Here is a 27,030-nt window from a genome sequence, read left to right as displayed (position 1 = left end):
TGGGACAAACTCAGCCAGAGACAGACTCAGAGAAGACAGAAGACTGGAGGCTGAAGCTCAAGATCTTGGAGCCAAGGAGAGACGTTCATTCCATTATGGTGACTCTCCTCCTTCACTTCTCCACTGAAGTTCTCCACAGAGTCTCCAAGACTCTGGGGCACTAGAACAGATTCAGGGAAGATAGAGGACTGGAGGCTGGAGCACAAGCTCCCAGACATAGGGAGATTTCAAGACAGAGACCATCATGGTGATCCTCCTACCTCCCCCACAGAAACCAAGACACATTCTAGAGGACCTGCAGAAAGCTAGCCTGGGCCCCAGTCAAGGAGACAAGACTATGAAGAAGACAATAAAAAGTTTTGGACTTTATCTCTGGCTAGTCTCATAGTTATTTCTCTGCTAAAATGAAGGCTGATCCAGAGACCTCCAGAAAACCAACCAGAACATTAAAAGAGTAGAGGCCAGGAAATGGATGAATATATTTCAACCTAATTTAAGATTCTTGTGTTTATGCATCTCTGTGATTCCTTGTCAGTTTGTATTTCCAACTTACCTATCAATTTGTGTTTCCATGAGGCATTGTTTCCTTGATTTGCTATTAGAGTAACAAGTTGTAGAGGACACAGATTATGTTAATTTTCATTGTTGTATAAAGGGACCTAGGATAATCCATTGTCCTTAATAAGAACCCAAGAAATTTTTTTTTTTTGGATGAGTTACATTGCTACATTATCAAATATAAAATAAGATCACTACTTAGTTACTAGAAAATGTTACTTTATATAAGATGCTAGTTAAAATTTTTAAAATTGCTCTATTAATTGCTTATCTGTATGAATCCAGGTCACTTCTAAAGATAAAAAGATTATCTGAAAATTTATAAATATACATATATAATTTAACTGCTTTACATATAACACATGCAAGTAATAGACATATAGTAGTGCATAGGTTTTTATATGTGTGGATGTGTACATACACTCTTATCTCATACTCACTCATCTCAGAATTATTTTGAAGGCTAAATAAGATATGATATTTAATATAATTTGCTTATTTAATGTACTGTATAAAATGTAGATATTAATTAATATATGTATAAATATACATATATAAAATAAATAGATCATTTTCTTAAACAGATAAACTTATTCATTTCAGCACACTATGACTGCAAATCTTATGTTATGGGTCATAATATAGTCTAGTGAATGAAAAAACAGCAATGGAAAACTCTAGTTTGGAATTCTTCATTTTTACATGTTGCATATAAATTTCTTATATAGACACTGATATCAAGAAGAGGGAGCCATTGAAAATTTTCAATACATGAAAAAGAAGCAAAATCAATTAAATAGGATGGAAATTTTTAAAATGTCTCTTGATATTTAATATTTTAATAAAAATATTATTTTACTCATCAGTGAATTATAAACACATTTAAAAGCATTCAATTTTCTTTTGATTTTCGTGGCCACATGAAACTGCTTTCAAACAAAACTTGGATGGAATACGTAACTCTGCCGAAAGTAAAATCTAGAAATGAAGCAATATTTAAATGTTTACTTCTTTGTTGCATTAATATTTGTTTTTTCTGTTTTATATGGTAATTTTATTTGTCAAAAGATCATTTAAAATCACTTTATAAGGTACTAATATGCTCAGTGAATTATAATGGCATTATTTAATTGCCTTTACCCTCATTTTACTCTTTACCTATTTTTTTTCTTTCCCTACTTTTATTCTTCATTTTCTTGTCATAATTTCAAGGATAGTCTATAAAACATTTACCTGTAAAAGTGCTTGGCATTAATCTCTCTCTAATGCATTCAAATTAAAGATGAGAAATAAATCTACTGATTACAAATAAATTCATGTGATGGCTCAATGCACTTTCTTATTTATTTTTTCTTTCAAATATATATTCTCCACATAATCTAACATTTCTTACCAGAGGACAGAAGAAAAAATACAGTAGCAGGAACTCCAATGACATTTTGGTAGGAGTCCTACCATTTAACACTTTCTAAGTCACCTTGGAGAATTCAGTTAATCAATCAGTCAATTAACATTTATTAACAACCATATACAAAAAGCTACATACATGAGATAAATTGGAAGTCACTTTTTATGAAATTCCCTCTACATACCTATAATATGGGGATAAAGATTCAATTCAACAAAATTTATTCAAGTACTTCCAGGCTAGGCATTCTATTTGATATAGATATACAAAATATATAGATAGATATACACAGACAGCATGAAACATTCACTTCCCTTTATGAGTTAATGTCTTACAAGATTATTTCTATGCTGTCTACATCAATGTGAAACCACTTGAAAAGTATAAAAATGTAATAAACTGCAAGTTATTATCAATGAATGGATAAGCATTTAAGTAACTATTATATGCCAGACACTATGAATGAATGAATAAATGCATTCATGAAAACATAACATAGTTGTTATCTTAGCATCATAGATTTAAAGATATTAGGGACCAGAAAAGGCTAGCAAGTCCAATCTACTCATTTTACAAGTAAAAGCAAAACAAAGAAGCTGCAACTTTTTCAAGGTTATAGTCAGACCTGAGAACTATCTCCTCTCATGTCAAATCTAGTATACTTTCCACTGTTACAAGCATTATACTAAGTTCTAAGTATACAAATAGCAAAGTACGATGATGCTTACTTTCAAAGAGCACCTGATTTTATTGGACAGCACAACAGGCAGAAGTTCATAGCATATGGAAAGCTCTTTTGATACTTAGAAGCCAGGATAATGGAAAGAGGAGGCTAATGTTTAGCACAGTATTTAGCACAGTGCTGGGACATAGCAGATGCTTAATAAGTGATAATTAACTAATTGGTTGACTAATTTTCTCAAGGTCATTTAGGAAGTGTTAGAGTCAGGACTTCTACCAAAATGCCATGGGAGTTCCTGCTACTGTCTTTTTCCCACTGTCCTCTGGTGAGAAATGTTAGAATAGATAGAGAATATATATTTAAAAGAAAAATAAAGAAGAAAGTGATTTTATTTTGTTTTGTTTGTCACTAATAAATTTATTTCTCATCTTTAATTTGAATGCATCAAAAAGAGTTCAATGACAATAGAGAGCATAGACACAAGGTAAATGATTAAGGGTGGATAGTTCTTCAAGTTTCTGTAAGATCTAGTCTTGGTACTTTTTTCATTCATATAATGGCAAAAATGGATTAGCCTCTGAAGCTACACATGAAAAGATGATATACAAACATATATATGTGCATATATATATATAATATTTATATAAGTGTACATTCAAAGGACAAACATTTATTAAGAACTTAATTATGTGGGGTGGAGCCAAGATGGCAGAGAGGACACATGAGTCTTTCTGGGCTCTCCTCTACCCTCAAACTGCTCAAACTGTTTTTACAAAACTTAGCCTCTGGATTAGTGTTTGGCTGTCAGAACTCACGAATATTGGGAGTACACACATTACCAACAGAATATATTACATCTGAGGGAAAGAAGGGAGGGGAGTGAACATAGTGTGAATCTTATTCTCATCAGAATTGGCTCAAAGAGAAAATATTAGACATATTCGGTTTACAGAAAATGTGAATGGGATGAACTCTCCCATAAAACGGAGGTGGATAGCAGACTGGATTAAAAGCCAGAATCCTACAATATGTTGTTTACAGAAAACACACTTGAAGCAGGATGATACATACAAAGTAAAGGTAAAAGACTGGAGCAGAATCTACCATGCTTCAGGTGAAGTAAAAAAAGTAGAAGTAGCCATCCTGATCTCAGATCAAGAAAAAGCAAAAATTGATCTAATTAAAAGAGATAAGGAAGGGATTATATCTTGCTAAAGGGTAGCATAGATAATGAAGCAATATCAATAATAAACATATATGCACCAAGTGGTATAGCATCTAAATTCTTAAAGGAGAATTTAAGAGAGTTGCAAGAAGAAATAAAACAGAAAAATTATAATAGTGAGAAATCTTGCACTCTCAGAATTAGATAAATCAAACCACAAAATAAATAAGAAAGAAGTCAAAGAAGTAAATAGAATACTAGAAAAATTAGATATGATAGATCTTTGGAGAAAATTAAATGGAGACAGAAAGGAATATATTTTCTTTTTGGCACTTCATGGAACCTATACAAAAATTGACCATATATTAGGAAATAAAGACCTCAAATTCAAATGCAGAAAGGCAGAAATAATAAATGCATCTTTTTCAGATCATGATGCAATAAAAATTACATTCAATAAAAAGCTAGGGGAAAATAGACCAAAAAGTAACTAGAAACTAAATAATCTCATCCTAAAGAGTGAATGGGTGAAACAGCAAATCATCAACACAATAATTTCACCCAAGAGAATGACAATAATGAGACAACATATCAAAATATGTGGGATGCAGCCAAAGTGGTAATAAGGGGAAATTGTATATCTCTAGAGGCTTATTTGCATACAAAAGAGAAAGAGATGGGCTTGCAACTTAAAAAGCTAGAAAAAAGCAAATTAAAACCCCCAATCAAACACTAAACTTGAAATTCTAAAAATAAAAGGAGAGATTAATAAAAATGAAAGTTAAAAAAAAAAACTATTGAATTAATAAATAAAACTAAGAGTTGATTCTATGAAAAAACCAACAAAATAAATAAAATCTTGGCACATTTGATTAGAAAAAGAAAAGAGGGAAATTAAATGGTTAGTCTTAAAAATAAAAAGGGAGAACTTTCCATTAATGAAGAGGAAATTAGAGCAATAATTAGGAGTTACTTTGCCCAACTTTATGCCAATAACTTTGATAACTTAAATGAAATGGAACAATATCTTCAAATAAATAAGTAGCCCAGTTTAACAGAGGAAGAAGTAAATTAGTTAAATAGTCCCATTTTAGAAAAAGAAATAGAACAAATTATTAATCAAATCCCTAGCAAAAAATCCCCAGGGCCAGATGGATTGACATATAAATTCTAATTCTACCCAACATTCAAAGAACAATTAACTCCAATGCTATCTAAACTATTTGAAAATATAGGGATTGAAGGAGTCCTACCAAATTCCTTTTATGACACAGACACAGTACTGATACCTAAACCAGGTAGATTGAAAACAAACAAAGAAAATTATAGACCAATCTCCATAATGAACATTGATGCAAATATTAGCAAAAGATTACAGAAAATCATCCTCAGGATAATAATCATTATACTCTTTCTGTTATTGTTTGTTTGCATTTTTGTTTTTCTTCCCAGGTTATTTTTACCTTCTTTCTTTCTTTTTTTTTTTTATTTACCTTCTTTCTAAATCCAATTTTTCTTGTGCAGCAAGATAACTCTGTGTGTGTGTGTGTGTGTGTGTGTGTGTGTATGTATGTATGTGTGTGTATATATACACACACATACATACATATATTGTATTGAACATATGCTTTAATATATTTAACATGTAAGGGACTACCTGCCATCTAGGGGAGGTGGTAGAGGGAAGGAGGGGAAAACTTGGAACAGAAGTTTTTGCAAGGGTCAATATTGAAAAATTACCCATGAATATGTTTTGTCAATAAAAAGCTATAAAAAAAAAAAAGAAAGAAAGACTTAATTATGTGACCACCATGATGCTATGGGCTGAGAATAAAAACAAAGGCAAAAATGGTCCCTATACTCAAGAAGTTATATTCTAACCAGGTACAAATAGAATATATATGGAACAAAATGAAGATAATCTGAAAGTGGGGAGACTGGAATTAAAAGAAACTAGAAAAAGCTTTAGAAAATGAGATTTTAGCCTGGACTTTTAAGAAGGCAAGAAAGTCAGAAAGCAAAGATAAGCTAATATTTCCTTTGCTATCATAAGGATACCTAGATGTTGGATAAATTCAGTGAAAATGCTTAAAGTCAGGAGATAGTGTTCAGAGTTCCTTCTACAAAGATTATCAAGGAGGTCAGTGTCATCCTATTGGGGCATACAAGGAAAGACTAAAGTGAAAGAAGAGCAGAAAGATGGGAGGGGACCAGGTTGTAAAAGACTTTAAAATCATGCAGAGGGTTTCATATTTGATCTTGAATGCAATAGACACTGGAGTTTCTGAGCATTGTTAACATGCTCAGAATCTATACTTTAAGAAGATTACTTTGCTAGCTTAAAAGAGGATGAAATTGAGTACAAAGAGACTACTAACTAACCAGAAGGCTATTACAATAGTCAAGGTTGAGGAGATGAGAACCTGAAATAATTCATTTGAAATTTCAGAGGACAGAATGAAACATATGAAAGAAATGTTTAAAAGGTAGCATAAAAAAAGTTAGCATGATGAAAGATTAATTTGAAGATAAAGTGATTGAGAATGAGGAGTCAAGAATGAAACTCCAATTGTGAGCATCAATGACTGGGGAAGATGATGTTACCCTCAGCAACAATATAGAAGTTAAAGAAAAAGAGGACTGGGGATAAAAGATAATTAGTTTTGGGCATGTTGGTTTAAAATGTCTATAGGTTCTCCAGTTCAAGACATCTAATAGGCAATTAAACATATGATGCTAAATAAATTTAAATATCATCTACATAAATATAATAATTGAATTCATGGGAACTAATGAGCTTATCATGTGAAATAAAAAAAGCAAGAAGAGAAGAAGACCCAGGACAGAACCTTGGTACAAATGTACAATGTGATCTAATATAAAGAATAAGTAGAAATTGTTTAAAGAATACCATTAATAGTTATAGAGAAATCAGGAAAGTCTCCACATATACTTCATATGATTGAGATGAAGCTTGAAGGAAGAAGATTCTATGAATTGGGGTGTGGGAGGAGGAGAATGCTTTTTCATCATCAGTTATAGTGAAAAGACGTGGAGACAGAAGATAGAATACCACATATGCAGTACAATAATAAAACCAGTTGCCTGGACTATAGATTGTATAAATGGACCAGAACAAGGTTATAATAATGAAGCTGCTAAAAATAAAACAAAATAAAAATGAGTAAGCAAAGTAGGAATAGCTAAATCATGGATAGCTGCTATGAAAATAGAGAAGATCTGAATTCATATTTAGAGGAAGATAGGGAAGCTAAAAAAGGTTAATCTTTTATCAATGAAAAAATATCAGATAGCTGCAAGGCCAAAAATAGTTCTTGGAAGAACTTAAACAGAAACTTGAAAACCAGTTAGGGATTTCCTAGATGTGTAACCCTGGGCAAGTCACTCAACCCCGATTGCCTCAGCAAAAAAAAAAAAAAAAAAAAAATCAATTAGGGAAGATGATGAAAAAATTAGAAAAATAAACAGGCACAATTTAAGAAAATCAAGAAAATTATAAAAAGACAATTTACTTCAAATAGAGAATCATGAACTTAAGAAAATAATTTATTGAAAACTAAAACTGGGCAAAGGGGAGACTGATGACATTATTAGAAACCAAAAAAATCAGAAAAGAAAATCAACAGCATGAAAAACAATAAGAAAATGTGAAACTTCTCATCAGAAAAACAAGTAATCTGGAGAACAGATCAAGGAGAAATAATATTTAAAAAAAGTCAGAGTACCTTAAAGTAATAATTAAAAACAAATATTGGCCATTTAATGGAAACCAGAGTGATCTGAATTTTAATTCTAGTCAAATACCTCCATTTGAAATACAGTAGGCTTGGTCTTTGAGAGTTATATTATTTGACCGATGCTATTTTTGTTCTGATTCTCATATTCTCCTTCCCGTTCCTCTTTCCCTCTCTCTTCTGCTCCTGCTCCTCACTTTTTCCTTCAATACATGCAGTTCTCTCTGTACATTTAGAATGTCATATTTTAACATGAGCAACTGCATAGGACAAAAAAGTAAATTGGTCCAGCTTTTTGAAAAAAAATCATAAGACTAATAAGAATAAATCATTGAAAGAAACAAAAAATTTAGTACACAACCATTTACCTGTCCCAATTTTACAAAATATTACTGCAAAAATTTGATTCCTATAAACAGAGACCACACATATATCAAAATATGACTTTATAAATGGTGAGAGGGACTGCATTCAGTGAAGGAAAAAAAAAGGAGGAGGAGGAACAGAAGAGAGAGAGGAAAAGGAAAGGGAAAGGAAAAATATGAAAACAAGAATAAAAATAGCATTGGTCAACTACTATAACTCTCAAAGACCAAGCCTATTGGAAATATTTGACTAGACTTTGAACTCAAATCACTCAAGTTCTTTTTAAAATTTTTAAAAAATATTTATTTTTAATACATATTGCTTTATGAATCATGTTGGGAGAGAAAAATCAGAATAAAAGGGAAAAACAATGGGAGAAGGAAAAAAAGCAGAAAAAAAGAAGTGAATATAGCACATATTGATTTATTGTCAGTATACACAGTTCTTTTTTTGGATGCAGATGGCATTTTCTATCCAAAATCTATTGTGATTGTCTTGGGACATTCAAGATTTTTAAAAGCCATTGTATCTTAAATGAAGCTACTTGAGTATAGGAGGAAAATCATAGCTGGAAAGAGAGAAAAAAAAAAACATTTGGAAGGTAGTGATATTATCATCCCAATTCTCTAGCATCTCATACCTTATTTATAAAAGTTCCTTTCCATGATAAGTATACCATCCATATCTATTTTATGTTTTTTTTTCTAATATGCCATCACATTAATATACCATAGAGAATCTTATCAAATTTCAGGGGCCAGAGGAATCCTTATAATCTTTTTTGATTTTTTTTTTGTGTGTACCAGAGTAGTATATGAATTACTCATCTTCTTATCCCTTACTCTTGATACCTGATAGAGCCATTCTTTCTTTCCAATTCATTCTTTGATAATCTCCATTATACCATGTTTTTGATATATGTTATATCCTATTCATACCCATTAAATCCTATTGATTGCCTTTTAGGTAATCTCTTCAGAGAGTATATAGTTCTATGACTTGCAGACAAAGAAGAATCTTTGTCAAGATAAGCCATGGTTTCAAGAAGTTTGAGGTAATTAACTGAAATTTGCAATATCCCAGAATCAATCCAACCCACATTCCTTCTCATGTTTAATTCTATATCTAATAATATTAGTACCCCTTAAATTACTTAACACATTTCATTTAAAAAGTTCAGAATAGAACATATTTTCTCACTCAGTTTAAACAGTGCCTTGCATGAAATAATGAGATCATAAATATCTCCACATTATCCCTGTTAGAAGTCAAATAAGCAATTAAGTGGTATAGTAAGGTTTTTCAATTGGTCATTGAAAGAGGTATGCTTAATGAGTCATGGTATAACTGAAAAAGAATATACTGACAAGAACATACTCTTTTAAAACAAATAATCAAGGAATTCATGTTTCATTCCCTCTTCTTAACAACCTAACCTAACTGTTACTCCCATGGGATAGAAGATTCTAATTGATTCCTTTCCATATCATATTAACTATGAATATTCATGTTTAAATGCAAACTATTAAAACAAGCAATGAATAATTCACTACTGCCTCAGAACTGCATTAACTTCATGGAATATTACTAATTTACAAAGGCTTTCAATGCCTACCTGAGGTCAGTTTAGCATTCATAATACATGAACCTAAAAATACACCAAGAAAAGGTACAATTTTCACTTGGAAAAAAGCCAGTGAGAAGCTAGATTGTAATGAACACTAAGATTGCATCCAGGTCAAAATACTTCTTTTTTCTTTCCAAGGAAGGGACAAAGTTCAGATAGAACGAGGCATGGCAATGAATACAATACTTACAGAAAAGGAACTCAGCCTTATTTTTCTGAATATTATCTTTACTGCTTTCTAGATGCAATAAAGAGGCAGGGGAACACCCTTTAATAATGAGTCCTCTATAGGTAATGCTGGCATACAATAATGTTGGTGAGAAAAGGACACATAGTCAATCTGGAGAATTATGTAAAATGGTAGATGCTGATTAATCTTTCTGATTATCCTCAAAAAAACTTAGAGGAGAAATAGGGATAAGTATTCTGATACCTTAACTAAGTAAAATCATGTCTCAGTCAGTCAGTCAATATATTAAAAACAAGAACAACAAATATTGATGAATTAGAATGTTATTATAAGAAACAGAATGTTATTGTAAGAAATAGTAATTTGGTGAAGCTGAGGAGTCTTTACAATATATAATGAAATGTTTGAGAGTCATGGTTGGTAGATAGATAAAAGGAATTCAAGGACATTTTCTTGTAATCACAAAAGGCTTTATTGTGTCAAAACTGACAGACTAGTATCTATCAATAACAAAGATTTTGGGAGAGTTTTTATATATTGAAATTTAGGATTTATGTACTAGACTAACATAGACAGAGTAAAGTATGGACAAAAGAGGACCCAGAATGTCTTTTTATCCAGGTAAGAAGACACGATGTCTTTTAGCAAGGTATTGTCAATCAGATAGGATGGGGTTTTTGCAGGTGACAAGTAAGGAACAATAGTTAAGAAATTTTATTGCTTCACATTCCTTAGTTAGACACATAGTTTTGAATCCCATCATCTCTCCCTTTTCTGTCTTTTTGGAAGAGGAAATTCTGGGAACAAGGGCTAGGGACCCATCAATAGGACCATTTTAAGTCCTAAGCCTACTCTAAGGTTAACAGCAGGGACATTATTTCTATCTGTGTTCCAAGTAGCGGTTCTAATGATCTGACTATCGTGGGAGCCAAGGACATACTGGACTCCGGATTCTAGAAGGAGTTTAGTAAAGTTGAAGGGAGAACTTGTGAAGCAAATAGAGTAAATATATATATGGTACTTTAAAGACTCATAAAGCACTGAATAAATATTATTTAATGTAATCTTTACAACAATCCATATAGGTTTGTTCTATTATTATTTCCCTTTTTGTAGAGGTAAGAAATTGGAAAGTGAATGAATGCCCATCAGTTGGGGAATGGCTGAATAACTTATGGTATATGAATGTAATAGACTATTATTGCTCTATAAGATAGGATGAGCAGCCTGATTTCAGAAAAGACTCAAAAGACTTACACGAACTGATGCTGAGTGAAGTGAGTAAAATCAGGAGAATATTATACCAGTAATAGCAAGACTATGTGAAGATCAAATATGATAGACTTAGTTATCCTCAGCAATGCGGTGGAAGACAATTCAAGGTATTGGAATATGGCTGGGATGAATTCCTATTAGAATATAGAAGCATATTGTGGTTCAAGAACAAACAACTTCCTTCTTCATATGTCATATAAAAGAATATCTTGAAGCTTCTTTTTTTCCCATTTGTATACAGAAATAAAAATGTAAAATTAAAAAAATAATAACAACAGTTCTATAAAAAGACCACCAAATCCACATTTTGGATTGAGGATATCAAAGCAAGCAAAAGGTTTACCAGTTTGTAGCCATCATTGCAATAAGCAGATGCAATGAAAACATGAACTTAGTAGTAAAGCCAAATAACAATAGAAATCAAATCTCACCCTTAAAGTGTAGTCTTTTCCACCCTAAAGACTATAATTTGAAAACTCTTTTGTTCATTTTTGGAGTATATTTCGACTGGAACTCCCATTCTGAAAATATTCCCATTTATCTTCACCTGGTATCAAAGTTCTTCCAAAGGCCCATTAAATTCCAAAGGATCTGACCAAAACACAGTGACTGTTGTATCTGATAAAACAAATATGGTAACATGCTCAGGTACTCAAGGCAGTAGAGAGAAGGAAGAAAACAGGAGGAAAAAAAGTTATTAAGTTGCAGAACAGAGTATGACATATTATTTTTTTGGATAGATGGGCTTAGTGATGCATGTGCTGATCTCAGCTTTACAGAAATAAAACACTTTTGCTACAATCTGTTTTTCACTGCCTTCTCAAACAAGCCTCCATAAAGGCATTGTCCTTAAAAGTAAAATCTGTTTTCTCTGGTCTTAAGCTCAGCATTTGAAATGTGCAGACTATAAAAATTCAGAGACATCAGAACTAGACCTTTTTCTAGGTCTAGTTTTCTGTCTGGCTAAACTATATAGAGTATTTGATTTTTATGCACTAATATAAAAAACCCTATTTATGAATAAAAGAATGTTGACATATATACAATGATATGAGAATTATTTTGGTTTTGTCTATATAACAGCAGTGCTCAAGACAATGCTTTGTATCAAGTAGTAACTTCATAAATATTTAATTTAAAATAAAGTAATAAAAAATCAATAGTAGGGGCATTACTTTAACTTCCAAGTATTTTCTGCAGTCAAAAAGTATGACCCATTTTTAAAATATGATCTACAGACTAGTCTTACTCTCTACATGTATCCTTCATTTCAATATTATATAAGGCAGGGTGGAGAATGTGCACACCTTGGTAACAACACAGGAAGAACAGTATCCCTATAGCAATTAAATACTTATATGAAAGCCTTCCTGTGGCACAGGCAGAATTGTAGTAATGTGTACAGTGTACAAATCATTCAATAGCTTGGTGATTCATTCCTTGCTCTGATAAGTCTAAACTCAATAGATTGAGGATATGAGATTAGAGAACAAGAAGAAAAGGCTTTCATATCTTTTTCAATAGGAGGTGTGTATTCCCTTGTGTAGAGAGAAGAAGGCAGGATATTTCTGATTATGAAATTTCTTTTATATTTCCCACTTCTATATAAATTTGCATATATAAATTATAGCTCATGGAACCCAATAAAAAAGTTTAGTTTAATAATATTCAACTCATTATATAATCATGTTCAATTCTCCTCTGTAAGTCAAATGAATATTTATCAATTAAATCGCAAGATAGCTCTTATCTTTTCAGCATTTCGAATAATTAAATGGAAGAGCAATTGTTATGATGGGTGAAAGAAGAGATTAAAAGATTTGAATGTATCTTTTAAAAATGCAAACTAATCAGATTGTTCTATCATTAATGGAGGAAAACTGTTTCTTTAGCTAAAAAATAATTTAGAACATTGAAGTATAAGGATCAAAAGCAAATCTATAATATTTAAAGTTGATCATATTAAAATTAAGCTTTGAGATGTAAGGCTTCCATGATTAAATACTACATAAGAGATCTAACATATGCTATCTAATACTACTTCACATTAGCTTAGTTATTGTTCTTAAAGTGACTTTATTAAAGATCTATAAAACTTAGTTTTGTATTTTTTTTTCAAGTCCAAATCACTAGTTAGCTGGCATCCACACTTGCTTATTTTTTTTTAATTCAAGATCACAATACAAAATTAGGAAAATATGCTACAATGATTTATTTTCCCTGGCTAACTATTTATTTTTTAACTGTAAATAGATTTATTTCATTTATGGAAAAGTTTTTAAATGTAGTCAAAATTGTCCATTTTTTTCTTTAGTGATCTTCCATAACTTTCTTTGGTTAAATATGTCCTTACCTAATCATAATTTAAAGAAATCTACTTTTGAAATGCAAATTGAGACAACTCTGAGATACCAGGACACACCTCTCAAATTGGCTAAGTTGACAGGAAAAGATAATGAGGAATGTTGGAGGGGATGTGAGAAAACTGGGATACTGATACATTGTTGGTGGAACTGTGAACAGATCCAACCATTCTGGAGAGCAATTTGGAACTGTGCTTAAAAAGTTATCAAACTATGCAGTGTTTCTACTGGGATTATATCCCAAAGAGAGCTTAAAGAAAAGAAAGGGTACAAAAATGTTTGTGGCAGCCCTTTTTGTAGTGGCAAGAAACTGGAAATTGAATGGATGCCCATCAATTGGAGAATGACTGAATAAATTATGGTATATGAATGTTATAAAATATTATTGTTATGTAAGAAATGACCAACAGGATGATTTCAGAGAGGCCTGGAGAGACTTACATGAACTGATGCTAAGTGAAATGAGCAGAACCAGGAGGAGATAACAATAAGAATGTGTAATGATCAACTCTGAATGACTTGGTTCTTCTCAGTGGTTCAGTGATCCAAAGCAATCTCAATAGACTTTGGGTACATACTATGTTCACCTCTTCACTTCTTTTTTCTGTTTGTTTTTTCCCCTCTCCCAGGGTTATTTCCTTTTGTTCTGATTTTTCTCTCCTTAGCTTATTCAAAAATCATTGCACACTTAAAAATAATTAATTAATTGAAAAAACAAACACACAACAAAACAAAAACAAAAACAAACAAACAAACAAACAAACAAAAAAACCTATCATAATCCCAAGACAAAGTGAAAAGGACTCAGGAAGGAATATGTTATCCATATCCAGATGGACTTTGACTACTAGTTGAGGTATTTTTTTCACTTTATTCTTTTTACTTTGCTTTTTAAATCTTCTTTGGATCTCTTTCGTCCTTCACAACTGTGACCAATATTGAAATATAACAAACATCAAAATGTCATTTTTGGAAGAGGGAAAGAGAGGGATGAAGAGAAAAAATGAGGCTAAAAATGAATACTAAAAATTGTCTTGACATGTAATTGGAGAAAAACACTATTTAAAAAAATAAAATAAAACTCTTAAAACTCAAAATATATGCAAAGAGAGTTTTCAATATTCACCCTTGCAAAACCTTGTGTTCCAATTTTTTTTCTATCTCCCTTCCCACCTCCCCTCTTCCCTAGATAGCAAAAAAGATGATCCACATTCAGTCCTCTGTCTGGATGGAGATTGCTCTCTCCATCACAAGTCTATTGAAATTGTCCTGAATCACTTCGTTGTTGAAAAGAGCCAAGTCTATCACAGTTGATCATCACATAATCTCGCTTTTGCTGTGTACAATGTTCTACTCGCTTCATTTAGCATCAGTTCATGTAAGTTTCTCCAGATCTTTCTGAAATCATTCTGCTGATTGTTTCTTATAGAACAATATTCTATTATATTCATATACCATAAGTAATTAAGCCATTTCCCAACTGACGGGCATCCACTCAGTTTCGTTTCTTGCCTCTACAAAAAGACCTACTATAAAAATTTTTGCACATGTAGATTCTTTTTCCTTTTTTATGATTACTTTGGGAATAGAGATATTGCTGGATCAATAGGGTATGCACAGTCTGATAGTTTTTTGGGCATAGTTCCAAATTGCTCTCCAGACTTTTTGGATTGGTTCCCAACTCCACCAATAGTGAATTATGTCCTGATTTTCCTGTATCCCCTCCAACATAATTATTATATTTTCCTATTATCTTAGCAAATCTGAAAGGTATATAATGGTACCCCAAAGTTGTCTTAATTTGCATTTCTCTAATCAATAGTGATTTAGAGCATTTTTCCATATGACTAGATGTAATGTTCAGGGTAGCTTTCTGGAGGACCTCAGGACCAGCCTTGATCTTAGTGCAGGAGTGCAGGAGGAAGGAAAGCCATCAGGACGGTCAAAGATAGAATGTCTGTCTTTCAGTCCTTCTTAACCCTTATATACGTTATTGTAATTACATCATTATAGGATACTGATTATTTGTGAACTTAGAGAACCATTACATCACCATACTAAATACTAACTATATCTATGAACTAGAGAACAATCATCTCATCAATTCCACTGAGTTAACACCTTGTTTCAAGTATATTTCTCCAAAGTTCTACCCTCTATATCTTCTACTTTCTTTTGTTTTAGAACACACCCGGTAATGCCCTCCTTGATTTCTCAGCAGAAAAGGTGAGAACACCAAAAAAAAAAAAAAAAAAAAAAAAAAAAAGGGAGGTGATCACACTCTCCCTGATTTCTCAGGAAGGGAGATAAAAACACCCAAAAAAGGGGATGATCATGCCCTTCCTGACTTCTCAGGAAGGTGAGAACACCAAACCAAGATATTGTAAGTAGGTTTCCTTTGGGCTGAAAAGTCTTACTTGAAGTAGGTATGCTTCCATCAGCTTGGGAGGTAGTTAGTTATACAAGCACATAGTAATATAACATAGGATAAAAGTATGGTAACAAGCAATATTAATCAACCCAAGGACATAACAAACAATATGAATATACATGTCCATAAGTCTTAAAAGGAGGGTAGATAATTAACAATCACACATACACCTCCATCAGCAGCCAAGAGATAGTCCAAAACCAACCTATTGTCCATCACTTCATGTGTTAGGGAATCCAATGATTCCTGCAAGTTTTGAAGTTCTGCAGTAACCTCATCATGTCTCAGGGAATCCAATGATTCCTGGGGGTTTTCAAGTCCTGCTTCAGTCATATTATATTAACAATAGTTTATGTTCATGGGGCAATTGCCATAACTACTATGCTCTTTAAGTGGTGGGCACAGTCAGCGATGAAACCATCTGATGTTTCTTAGATCTTCTCCTTCATGTCAAGAGTCTTCGTCTCTCTCCAATTGGACAAGGCAAATAAGGCTTGGCAGCACCATGTGATTCCTTCTTTATCTGTAGAGATAAAAGCAAATCTTCTCCCCCAAGCAGTTAACCTATCTGGTCCCTTCCATTCACCACTTTCTGGATCTTTCCACATCACATGGCAATTATCTAAAAATAATGGAGGGGCTCATACTGGACACTGACCTTTTGGTGGGTTATAAAATCTGTCTGCCAGAGCCAATACATCTTTATAAAAAAAAATTAAAAGTCTATAGAGCTAAATTTAAAAGTTCTCTAGGGTTACTTATAGCTCCCCCTTTCTTTTGTTTTTAGAGAAGTGTCTTGATGTCTCTGTTTCTCCTCTCTACTATTGCCTGTTCTGGAGGATTAAAAGGTATGCCAGTGGTGTATAAAATTTGATAGTTTGCACAAAAGTGTGCAAAATATATAGAAGTATATTCAGGTCCATTATCTGTTTTTATTCATTATGGCATACCCATGGTTGCAAAAGCTTGCATAAGGAATTCATTGATCACTCAGGCTGCCTCTTTTGCTGCTGGTATTGCAAAAGTAAATCCTGAAAAGGTGTCCACTACAACATGAATAAATGACAGACAACCAAAAGATTTATAATGGGTCACATCTGTTTGTCAAATTTCACTGGGTCTCAAACCACAAGGGTTCTTCCCTGGAAGGAGCATAGGAGTGTGGAAAGGAAAGGATGCATATCTTGTCAGGTCTTATCCAAGATAATTGTACTATTTGCTTTAATAAGATTCAAGCCACAAGCTCTGGGTAAGGAGTAAGGCTTTGTTCTAGTTGTGCTAGAAGGTTTACCTACTCTATCACACTGTGTCCTTGATGAAGGACTGCTGTGGATGCCTCTTTTGTAACAAAAACTGTTTTTTTTCTAAAGGTTTCTGAGTGAGTAACTCTTTCATTAGTTAAAGCCACTTCAACTTCTCTCAAAGCCTCTTGAGCTTGTTTCATAAGCTGGGGTGGTGAGTTTAAAGCAATGTCTCTCCTTAAAATGTCATATAATGGTTGTAATTGATAGTTGGTTAAGCCTAACATTGCAACATCCATTGGACATCTCCTATCCATTTCTGAAAGTCATTTAACGTGTTCAGCTTCTCTATTCTTAAAGAAAGTTTTTGTACTATAAGCATCTTAGGAAAGATTTAATATATATGTGTGTGATCTCAGCTGTTTTTGTGGGAGAATTTTACTAGTGTGGTTATTTTGCCCTGGCAGCAAGAGAAGCAATAAACACAGGGGGTAAAGAGTATAACCCCGAAAAGTTAGGGTCTCTCAGGACCTGGCCACATCCATCCATCCATCCAGCAGGCTCTCAGAGTCTCAGAGTGTAGACACAGTGCAGCCATTGCTGTCCTGCTAGTGCTTCACTGCTGCCCCCTGCAGTCTGTAGAGGAAGCTCCATGATACTATCCCTCCCCGCTCAGGAAAAAAAAAAAAAAGCAGACTGCATTTGTTTTTGTTGTTGTTGTTGTTAGTTTGTTTCTTATTTGACAAAATGAGCAAAAAATGTAAACGGGCTCTAACTATTGATAGCTTCTATATGGATAGAAAGCAGATTTTAAACCCTAAGGAGACTAAAAACAGACTGTCTCCAGATGAATCCCCAAAGGGAGATATGATCTGGTCCTCAACACACAAGACACTCATAGGAGAAATTAAAAAGGCTCTCACAAGAGAGCTAGAAGAAAAATGGGAAAAGGAAAGAGAAGCTTGGCAAGAGAGGCTGGATAAGTCATCCCACTCATTTAAAAATAGAAAGGATTGAAGGGCCTGGAATATGATATTCTGAAAGGCTAAGGAACTTGGTATACAGTGAAGAAAAACTTACCGAGCCAGAATGAGCATTTTTTTTTTCCCCTAGGGAAGAAGATGGACATTCAATGAAATAGGTGAATTTCATTTATTTCTGATGAACAAAACAGAACTAAACAAAAAGTTTGATCTCCAAATGTAGCACTCAGGAGAATCCTAAAAAGGTAAAAAGAAATCTTGGGAACCATATTTCTGTTATAAAGATATATAAAGAATACATGTATAATTTGCTCTAGAAACTAGAGGTAGAAAGGAAATTGTACCAGAAAAAAAAGTAAAGTGGGGTCATTACATCTCATTAAGAGGCAAAGGAAACCTATTATATCTGAGAGAAAGAATGGAGGGGGATGAACATAGTGTGTATCTTACTCTCATCAGAATGACTTAAAGAGAAAAATATTAGACATATTCGATTTATGGTGAAACTTCTCCCACCTCATTGAAAAATGGGAGGGGAAAAGTGAAAAGGGAAGGAGTAAGCTAAGCAGAAGGAAATACGGAAATTGTGAGGAAAAAGGGCAAGATGGGGGGAAGAACTTTAAGATGGGAGGAAGGATACTAAAAGGAGAAGGCTGTGAAAGGTAAGTGGTCCTCACAAGTTTAATACTAGGAAGGGGGGGAAGGGGGAAGGAAAGGAGAAAAGCATAAGCAGGGGGTAACAAAATGGCAAGTAACATAGAATTGGTTATTTTAACCACAAATGTGAATGGGGTGAACTCCTCCATAAAGAGGAAGTGGTTATCAGACTGGATTAAAAGCCAGAATCCTACAATATATTGTTTACAAGAATCACACTTGAAACAGGGCAATAGAGAAAGAGTAAAGGTAAAAGGCTGGAGCAGAATTTACTATGCTTCAGGTGAAGTCAAAAAAGCAGGGATAGTTATCCTGATCAAGCAAAAGCAAAAATTGATCTAATTAAAAAAGATAAGGAAGGGCACTATATCTTGCTAAAAGGTAGCATAGATAATGAAGCAATATCAATATTAAACATATATGCACCAAGTAGTGTAGCATCTAAATTTTTAAAAGAGGAATTAAGAGAGCTGCAAGAAGAAATAAAACAGAAAAACTATAATAGTGAGAGATCTCAACCTTGCACTCTCAGAATTAGATAAATCAAACCACAAATAAGAAAGAAGTCAGAGGTAAATAGAATACTAAAAGTTAGATATGATAGATCTTTGGAGAAAACTAAATGGAGGCAGAAAAGAGTACACTTTCTTCTCAGCAGTTCATGGAACCTATACAAAAAAAGATCATATATTAGGACAAAAAACCTCAAATTCAATTGAAGAAAGGCAGAAATATTAAATGCATCCTTCTCAGATCACGATGTAGTGAAACTACATTCAATAAAAAGCCAGGGGAAAATAGACCAAAAAATAATTGGAAACTAAATAATATAATACTAAAGAATGATTGGGTAAAACAGCAAATCATAGACATAATTAATAATTTCAGCCAAGAAAATGACAATAATGAGACATCATACCAAAATGTGTGGGATGCAGCCAAAGTGGTAATAAGGGGAAATTTTATATCTCTAGAGGCCTACTTACATAAAATAGAGAAAGAGAAGGTCAATGAATTGAGTTTGCAACTAAAAATGTTAGAAAAGGAACAAATTAAACCCCCCCCAATCAAACACTAAACTTGAAATTCTAAAAATAAAAGGAGATATTAATAAAATTGAAAGTTAAAAAAAACTATTGAATTAATTAATAAAACTAAGAGTTGGTTCTATGAAAAACCCAACAAAATAGATACTCTTAGTAAATCTGATTTAAAACAAGGAAAAAGGGAAATCAAATTGTTAGTCTTAAAAATGAAAAGGGAGAACTCCCCACTAATGAAAAAGAAATTAGAGCAATAATTAGGAGTTACGTTGCCTAACTTTATGCCAGTAAATTCAATAACTTAAATGAAATGGAAGAATATCTTCAAAAATATAGCTTGCCCAGATATTAACAGGGGAAGAAGTAAATTGGTTAAACAGTCCAGTCTTAGAAAAAGAAATAGCACAAACTATTAATCAACTCCCTAATAAAAAATCCCCAGGACCAGATGGATTTACATGTGAATTCTACCAAACATTTAATGAACAATTAACTCCAATGCTATATAAACTATTTGAAAAAATAGGGATTGAAGAAGTCCTACCAAATTCCTTTTATGACACAGACATGGTACTGATACCTAAACCAGATAGGTTGAAAACAGAGAAAGAAAATTATAGACCAATCTCCCTAATGAATATTGATGCTAAAATCTTAAATAGGATGTTAGCAAAAAGACTACAGAAAATCATCCCCAGGATAATACACCATGACCAAGTAGGATTTATAGAAGAAAAGAAGGGTTGCTTCAATATTAGGAAAACTATTAGCATAATTGACTATATAAATAACCAAATTAACAAAAAACATATGATCATCTCAATAGATACAGAAAAAGCATTTGATAAAATCCAACATCCATCCCTTATAAAAACACTTGGGAATATAGGAATAAATGGACTTTTCCTTAAAATAGTCAGTAGCATCTATTTAAAACCACCAGTAAACCTCAAAAAAAAAAAAAAAAAAAAACTGGAATCTTTCCCAGTAAGATCAGGAATGAAACAAGGTTGCCCACTATCACCATTATTATTCAATATTGTATTAGAAACCCTAGCTTTGGCAATAAGAATTGAGAAAGAGATTCAAGGAATTAGAATAGGTAATGAGGAAACCAAAGTATCACTCTTGCAGATGATATGATGGTATACTTGGATAACCCCAGAGATTGTACTAAAATGCTATTTGAAATAATTCACAACTTTAGCAAAGTTGCAGGATACAAAATAAATCCACATAAATCCTCAGCATTTTTATACATCACCAACAAAATCCAACAGCAAGAGATACAAAGAAAAAAATCCATTCAAAAAACTGTAGATAGCATAAAATATTTGGGAATCTATCTACCAAAGGAAAGTCAGGAATTATATGAGCAAAATTACAAAACACTTTCCACACAAATAAAGTTAGATTTAAATAATTGGAAAAATATTAAGTGCTCTTGGATAGGCCAAGCAAATATAATAAAGATGACAATACTACCTAAACTAATCTATTTTTTAGTGCTATGCCAATCAGACTTCTAAGAAACTATTTTAATAATCTAGAAAAAATAAAAACAAAATTCATATGGAAGAATAAAAGGTCAAGAATTTCAAGGGAATTAATGAAAAAAAAAATCAAATGAAGGTGGCCTAGCTGTACCTGATCTAAAACTATATTATAAAGCAGCAGTCATCAAAACCATTTGGTGTTGGCTAAGAAACAGCTTAGTTGATCAGTGGAATAGGTTAGGTTCACAAGACAAAATAATCAATAACTATAGCAATCTAGTGTTTGACAAACCCAAAGATCCCAACTTTTAGAATAAAAGTTTTTGACATAATTTGACAAAAACTGCTGGGAAAACTGGAAATTAGTATGGCAGAAATTAGACATGGACTCACACTTAACACCGTACACCAAGATAAGATCAAAATGGGTCTTTGATTTTGGGATAAAGAATGAGATTATAAATAAATTAGAGGAACATAGGATAGTTTAACTCTCAGACTTGTGGAGGAGGAAGGAATTTGTGAGCAAAGAAGAACTAGAGATTATTATTGATCACAAAATAGAAAATTTTTATTATATCAAATTAAAAAGCCTTTGTACAAACAAAACTAATGCAAACAAGATTAGAAGGGAAGCATCAAACTGGGAAAACATTTTTATGGTTAAAGGTTCTAATAAAGGCCTCATTTCCAAAATATATAGAGAATTGACTCTAATTTATAAGAAATCAAGCCATTCTCCAATTGATAAATGGTCAAAGGAAATGAACAGACAATTTTCAAATGATGAAATTGAAACTATTTCTACTCATATGAAAGGGTGTTCCAAATCACTATTGATCAGAGAAATGCAAATTAAGACAATTCTGAGATACTACTATATATCTGTCAGATTGGCTAAGATGACAGGAAAAAATAATGATGAATGTTGGAAGGGATGCTGGAAAATTGGGACACTGATGTGTTGTTGATGGAGTTGTGAACAAATCCAACCATTCTGGAGAGCAATCTGGAATTGTGCCTAAAAAGTTTTCAAACTGTGCATACCCTTTGATTCCACAGTGTTACTACTGGACTTATATTCCAAAGAGATACTAAAGAAGGGAAAGGGACCTGTATGTGCCAAAATGTTTCTGGTAGTCCTTTTTGTAGTAGATAGAAACTGGAAAATGAATGGATGCCCATCAATTAGAGAATGTCTATATAAGTTGTAGTATATGAATGTTATGGAATATTATTGTTCTGTAAGAAATGACCAGCAGGATGAATACAGTGGGGCTAGGAAAGGTTTACATGAACTGATGTTGAGTGAAATGAGCAGAATCAGGAGATCATTATATGCTTCAACAACAATATTGTATGAGGATGTATTCTTATGGAAGTGGATTTCTTTGACAAAGAGATCTAACTCAGTTTCAATTGATCAATGATGGACAGAATCAGCTACACCCAGAGAAGGAACACTGGGAAATGAATGTGAAGTGTTTGCATTTTTGTTTTTCTTACCAGGTTATTTTTATCTTCTGGATCCAATTCTTCTTGTGCAACAAGAGAACTGTATGGTTCTGCACACATATATTGTTTCTAGGACATACTATAATTTATTTAACATGTATAAGACTATCTACCATCTAAGGGAGAGGGTGGAGGGAGGGAAAGGAAAAGTCAGAAAAGAAGTAAGTGCAAGTGATAATGTTATAAAAACAAATTACCCGTGCTTATGTTCTGTCAATGAAACGTTATATTTAAAAAGAAGGGAAAAAAATTGTGGGATTCCTAAAGCCAGTTGTATTATATTGTACATAAGGAATGTTTCTTTAGTAATTGAATCAAGACAATACTTCAAGCATAATCAAGCATACTTCATAATATTCAATTAGTTGCTCTCCCACTAGTTTCCACATATCTGGCTCTAATTTTTCTTCCTTAGAGAACCAAGGAGATATGCACTTTAATATATTTAAGAGTTCATTGATCTGCTTCCATGTTACCAACAAAGCGTGCTTCTTTATTAACCTAACTATGCATTCTACATGCTTCCTTTGGGGTGGGGGGATGCTTTTCTTTGTATTTGCCTCATTTCAGCTAAAAAATGATAGTAGTTTACTTATCCTATTTCCTGGTCACAGGGACTTCTCCACTGAAGTTACTCTCTTGTAAGTGAGCTGCTGAGTTTAGGTCCTTATGTCCATGTTTGGATGCCAAAATGTAATGTTGGGTTAGTTTTCTAGAGCACCTCAGAACCAGCCTTGATCTTCCTGCAGGAGTATAGGAGACAGGAGAGCCACCAGGATGGTAAAAGATAGAAAGTCTATCTTCCAGTCCTTCTTAGCTCTTATATACCTTATTGCAATTACATCATTACAGCATACTAATTATGTGTGAACTTAGATAACCATTACATCACCATTCTAAGTACTAAGTATATATGTGAACTAGAGAACAATCATCTCATCACTTCCACTGAGTTAATACCTTGTTTCAATTTTACTTGCTTCGAGTATACTTCTCCAAAGTTCCACCCTCTACAACTAGAAATGGCTTTAATTTCTTCATCTGTAAATTTTTTGTTCATATCCTTTGACCATTTATCAATAGGAAAATGGCTTGCATTCTTATAAATTTGTGTCAGTTCTCTCTATATTTCAGAAATGAGGTCTTTATCAAAACCCTTGGGTGTAAATTTTTTTTCCACCAGCTTTATGCTTCTCTTCTAATCTTGACTCCATTAGTTTTGTTTGCACAAAACTTTTTTAATGTAATTTAATCAAAATTATCCATTTTGCATTTCATAATGTTCTTTAGTTCTTGTCTGGCCATAATTTTCTTCCTTCTCCAAAGATCTGAGAAATTGATTATCCTTGTTTGCCTAATTTGCTTATATTTAGTATTTATTCTTTATATCTCCATCATGAACCCATTTTGACCTTATCTTGATACAGAATGTGAAGTGTTGGTCAATGCCTCGTTTCTGCCATACTATTTTCTGTTTTTTCCCAGCAATTTTTGTCACATAGTGAGTTCTTATCTCAGAAGCGGGAGGATTTGGGTTTATCAAACACTAGATTACTATATTCATTAACTATTGCATCTTGTGAAGCTAGCCTATTCCACTAATCAGCTACTTTGCTTTTTAGTGAGTACCAAATATTTTTTTTTCCCCCTTTATGGTATATTTTGTAGCACTGCCTATTTAACCCAATCTCAATATGAGTAGGTTTTCAGAACTCTGAGCCCTCTTCTTCTCTGTAATGTTTCTGTGTCTATTCTTCCTCTGCACCTCATTTGTATGATGTAATTACTATTTTCATCTTAACTCTGCCCCACTTTTTCTTTTGCGGTACCCTATTGTTGATGTCAATATTAAACATATGGTATTCATTTCCCACGTAAAAAAAAAAAATAAACAATTTGTTCAAGTTGAGTTCCTTGAAATTGATCTTTGATATTGACTCTTATTTGTTAAATTTTCTATTAAGTTTAGGGTTCGTTGTTTGAAAATTCTGAAAATCAAGTTTGTTGAATGTTCATTTTTTCTCATTCAATATTACAGATAATTTTGCTGGATAAATTTTTGGTTGCAGGCCTAGTTCTTTTGATTATCAATAGATATGATTCCAGGACCTGTGGTCTTTTATTGTGGCTGCTGATAAGGCCTGTACAATTCTAATTGTACCTTCAGAATATTTGAATTGTTTTTTTTCCTGTTTCTTGCACAATTTTGTCTTTGATCTGGGGATTCCAAAATTTGCCAATAATATTCCTATATGTTTTCCACAAAGAATCTTGTTGAGGTGGTGATTGGTGTATTTTTTTTCCATTTCTACTTTCTCCTCATGTTCTATCATTAAAGGATAATTTTCTTGGATTATTTCTTGCATTATTGTGTCAAAGTTCCTTTTTTTTTTTTTTATCACTACTTTCACCTAGTCCAGTTAATCTTATATTTTCCTTCATCTGTTCTCCAGATCTATTTTTTTCATTCTTTAGAATCTGTTTTGCCATTTCTTAGTCTCTTTTAGTTTCACTGGCTTCTCCTTGTCTAACTCAAATTTTCAAAGAAGTATTTTCATCTTTTTCTAATTGGTTAAACTTTTTTTTTTCATAATCTTCTTGCTTTTCTTGGATGATTTTAATTTTTTTTAGTTTTTTCTTAACGTCTCTCATTTGATTTAAATCTTTTTTTTTTTTTTTTTTTAGTTCTTCTATAATGTCTTTCTGGGATGAGAATCATTTCACATTAATCTTTGGGGTAGAAGAAGCTTGTTTTACTTCAGTGTACTTCTCTAAAGATGAATCCCGGTCTTCTCTGTTCCCCTACTAAGTTTTAATGGTGGGATTCTTTCTTCTTTGCTGGTTCATTTTTTAAAATAAGAGGTATGAATGTAAGCACCTCTAATCCTGGAGTGGGAGGTGATTCCTCTACCTTCACTTGAGTTTTCCCTTCTGACCTGGAACCCCAAACCAAGAGCTCCACCCTCTAGCAAGTGCCCACCTCCAGCAGCAGTCCTGCCCCATTGCCTCTGCACTCACCTGGTGCTGGTTTTTTTTCCCCCCAGGACTGTGTCCTTGCAGCACAGTTGGGCCAGGTGTTTTTAATCAGCTGAGGATAAGTCAGATCTTGACTCCACACATTGTACAGGAGGTGAAAGTTTGTGTGGTTGGTGCTAGGGCTCCATCCATCTAATCATCTAATCCTTGGGCTCCCCACTTGATACTTCCATAGAGCTAGCCAAGATGTCTTTCTTTGGATCTTCTTGGATTGGAGCTGGAGGATCCCTGTTTTCCCCTAAGTCTTCTTGATTTTTCACCAGTCTATATTAGGCCTGAGGAGAAAATTTGTTATATTTGTGGAGGAGAATCTGGAGCGTTTGAAATTTACAACCTACTAAGCATCTTCCCAGGATCTTCCAGTATCAAAGGTTTTGATGAACTCTGCTTTGTAATATAGTTTAGGTCTGGAATAGCTAGGCCCTTTTTGTTCACTTTTATTTTCCCATTAATTTCCTCGAAATTCTTGGCCTCTTGTTCTTCTAATGAATTTTGTTATTTTTTTTAATCAACAGAAAATGACTTCTTAGCAGTTTGATTGGTATGGCATTGAATAAATAGATCAATTTAGGTAGAATTATCCTTATTATTATATTAGCTCAGTCTACCCATGAGCACTTGATATTCTTCCAATTGTTTAAAGAAAACAAATGTTTAAGAAATTGTTTTAACATCTACTTAAAGAAAAAAATAAAATAATTATGTAATAAAATCACATTAAATCAATAGAAGCAAAAAAAAAAAAAAGAGGATAAATATGAAAGTAGAATGTAAATTAGTGGACTAAATTCAACATTTCTCCATATGAATAAATGTATTTTGGAAGATTATATTGCAGAATGAGAAATAGCTTAAATTGGAAGAGGGCAGAGGGATAGAAAAGAAAGAATGATATATCTAATAAAGTTCATCAGTGAACAGTGAAGCAAAGATTGTGGCAAATCAAAGGACTACAATAGAAGGGAGAGGTGATAGAAAGGAATAGCTAGCTGAAACATGAAGAATTAAAAGGGGGAAATCTCTCCCTCCAGTGGTGGAAGAGCTATATTTCTAAAACAGGATAGTGGGATTTTACACTAGGCATAAATACCTCCAAGAGACCATGAAATCTTTGCTTTGTGGAATAAAAGCCTTTATAGAGAGTTCCAAATATGAAATATCTGAGGGGCACTGAGCAAGGTTATTATAATTTCACATATACCTAATGCATGCTAATCTAAAATGGTTGATGGTCAGATT

This window comes from Antechinus flavipes, chromosome 3, assembly GCF_016432865.1.
Source record: "Antechinus flavipes isolate AdamAnt ecotype Samford, QLD, Australia chromosome 3, AdamAnt_v2, whole genome shotgun sequence".
Taxonomy (NCBI): Eukaryota; Metazoa; Chordata; class Mammalia; order Dasyuromorphia; family Dasyuridae; genus Antechinus; species Antechinus flavipes.
Note: the sequence above shows the minus strand (reverse complement) of the source record.